Source organism: Bombus impatiens, unplaced genomic scaffold (genome assembly GCF_000188095.3).
Source record: "Bombus impatiens unplaced genomic scaffold, BIMP_2.2 scf_0377, whole genome shotgun sequence".
In the NCBI taxonomy this organism is placed as follows: Eukaryota; Metazoa; Arthropoda; class Insecta; order Hymenoptera; family Apidae; genus Bombus; species Bombus impatiens.
This window is the reverse complement of record NT_176796.1, coordinates 136,739-139,848: the sequence shown is the minus strand read 5'-3', so window position 1 is coordinate 139,848 and position 3,110 is coordinate 136,739. Positions and strand designations below refer to the sequence as shown.

Below are 3,110 nucleotides of genomic sequence, written 5' to 3'. Positions count from 1 at the left end.
TCTCTCTCTCTCTCTCTATATATATATATATATATATTTGTTTCCATTTCTAAATAGCTTCTTACATCTGATTTCCATTAACTTTTACCTTCCCTATTGCTGCTGTCTTGCTTATTTCTCCCTGTATTACACACTCTATGGTCGTTATACATATAGTCCTATAGTATATGTATATATAGTATAGTATATAGTATATATATATAATATCGTTGTATGTATATAGTCCTTAATTTTTAATTTTTCCTTGTTCCGCATTATTATTTTCTTGTCTTCTATGCCAGCCAATCTTACTTTTGTCGTACTAATATTCCTTTTGCTCTTAATCTGCGGTAATATTTTTATTTCCATCTCAGTTTCCACGTTCTTCTTTATAAATCCTCAAACCTCCTCTTCTAATTACCTATTTATTCAAAGATCTTTAATCATTACGTTATTCTCTTTTTCCTGTTTATTTCTGCGTTCCTCTGCCTTCTCCAGCTCCCGTACCCTTCTATCTCGACTTAGCTTTCCTTCCTTCCATTCTCATTAACTTAGTTCAAGCTTCTCTTTCATGCTTATTACACCACTTCTTTTATCAACTCTTTCACCTCTTCTCTTCCTGTGTTTCCTTCTCTTTTCTTCTTATTTCTTGCTTCGTTCAGCCAAAAGAATCATTGTAACGTCTAGAAAATTACGCAAAAATCACCAGAACATAAAACTATTTAAGAGTAGAGATATGTCTACGAAAGAAAATAATGAAAATTGATTCTAATTTTTTAAATAATGCATAAACATCATAAAACATAATAATATATATGATAGGCAATGCATGCGTAAAATAAATAATAACGTCTTATTAAGTTAAATAAATAAATCATTTTTCCACGATATTGATAAAATATTATATTATTGTATGAATAAATAAAAATTATTATTATTATTATACATTATACGTACTTTAAAAGCTTGACCGCCAGACGAAACAAAAATATTTTTACTGCTGCTACAATATCATGTAGTCCCACATGATTTGCTTGTTTACATATTTCAAGTGCAGCTATACACACAGATCTACTAAACAGCTATACAAATAAAATAAATATAAACTTCCGATAAGTACTAACATTTTTTTTGTACGAATAAAAGTCGTAACATGCTCGCGTAGCTTAGCTAATCGGGCTCACATTTCAGCGAAATTGCTCAGATTCATATGCTTCACACATAGACTTAGGCACACTAGTGCTTTTGCCTCAAATAATTTCATATCTGTGTTATACAAAGTTTTAAAACCTTTCCACCTAATCGAACATTTAATTGACAATAATTGGATTTGTTATTTATTGTAATTAATTAGGATAGCTAAAATTTAATATAGTTTAACATAAAGCTAATTTAAAAAATTATGATTTATTAATCTAGTAGTATCTATGTATATGTGCGTATTATGCATGAGCAGAGTAAGAGAAACTTTATTGTCTTCCATTTAATTTTTGACGATTCAATTTTCCCTAGCGAGCGTCGAAAGCTATTTAATACGATCGTACTTGGATTATATGTGATTTATCTTATGCATATACTCGTCTGTGGTTAAACCACTGCAACACTTGGCTGTTTGGTACAGCACTTGTATAGGGGACAACACAAGGACGCGCGCGAGCACTCTAATTCCCTCTTTGCTAGTATACAGCCTAGCATATGTGAGTAGAACGATAGTATAAACCACACGCGTACATAAGTCGTGCGTCATTTGAAGAGAGTGTCGATCCAGCGGGAATTCCATAACGATACATCGAATAACGAAGGATTCGTGATTCTGCCCGTACTGGCCGATACTAGAAGGGAGGAAATGAGTGTGCGCACGCTTATGGACTTGGTTGTTCCTGGACTAGTGCTGCACCATGCGGCCAAGTGCTGAGTTTAATTGGCGTTAGCATATACAAAAACCTATAAAAATTAGGGATCTGCCCTGTTTGCTTACGCACTAGTACCTATCTAGACAAGAACATATCGAGTTTCACGCTGCAAGACTATCTATTTAACTTGTTTCTAGAAGCCCTTTCTTTCATTTGCTAGAAAATTATTTATATCATATTAAATTTAAGTAATTCAAACATGCCGATATACCATATCGCTTGTCACTTTTCCTCAAATGTAATATACGTATAATTACGAAATAAAACCATTTATAATAACTTTAAGTACTATAACAACGAATTAAATTAAATTAAATCATCAGCATCGAACAGATATACCGTTCAACGGTATTTCCATTAACAAACGCTCAAGGGGATGCTGAAAAAGAGATAGATCCGATAGCCGGAAAGGCGACCCATTCGATAGGATCCCGAACAAACCGTGAGTGGGACATTTTTCTATTTCGCAACGCTAATTTTTCAAGTGCGTAACTGCAAGCTATAAATTTCTCGAAATAAATCGCGAGGAGTGCTTTATCGCGTTTTCGATGTTATTTATCAAATTTGCTACTGACAAAAAAAAGGAAAGAAAAAGATAAAAAAAGGAAGAAAGAAAAGATGAAAAATCCGCGTAAGTATAGACGGTAGTGGAGTGTTATAATTATTCACGCAACGCTAATATCGTGATGTCAAAGTGCAGCCACGTACGTATCTTAGCTGCATCGGGTGATCGAAAGACGCAACACTACGTATAAGAACGCGATTATTAATTAACGCAACGCTAGAGATCTTAAAACGAATTTAATGTAAAATTACCATCTATATTATGTGATTTTAATTCACATAACACGCGACAAATTCAAATTCTACTCTTTGACAAATTCTAATAATTATTCGCGGTAGAAAATACCAAGAACAATCGCGATATCTTATAATTCGCAACGCTAAAGCAAACGCGACCGTCTCTCCATCGTAACGCTAATCCAAACCGAAGTCAGTACTTTTTCGCAAGTCTAATTGATAACGCGAAATTTAGACTCGCAACGCTAATTGCAAAGATCGGGGTTAGCCCAACATGACAATGGGTCGGCTAACAAACAAATCACAACTAATACTACTACAAATAACTTAGGCGAGCACAGTGACAAAGTAGTAACAAGAATGACTTCCCATGCTCTGGATGACCCAGAGGATGGGCAGCCATTAGCAGTTGCCCTC

General features: G+C 34.2%; 1 long non-coding RNA gene across 2 annotated transcripts; it reads right to left on the bottom strand.

Annotated features, from left to right (window-relative positions):
* Window positions 1-455: 455 nt before the first annotated feature.
* Window positions 456-1,807, bottom strand: LOC117151714. 2 transcript variants are annotated; one of them, XR_004461813.1, is made up of 2 exons: window positions 937-1,807; window positions 456-662 (listed from the first exon to the last, which is right to left on the bottom strand). It is a non-coding gene; the product is annotated as an uncharacterized LOC117151714 (long non-coding RNA). The 2 variants fall into 2 exon arrangements; XR_004461814.1 differs by having other exon boundaries at window positions 1,164-1,807.
* Between the last annotated feature and the right edge of the window lie 1,303 nt (window positions 1,808-3,110).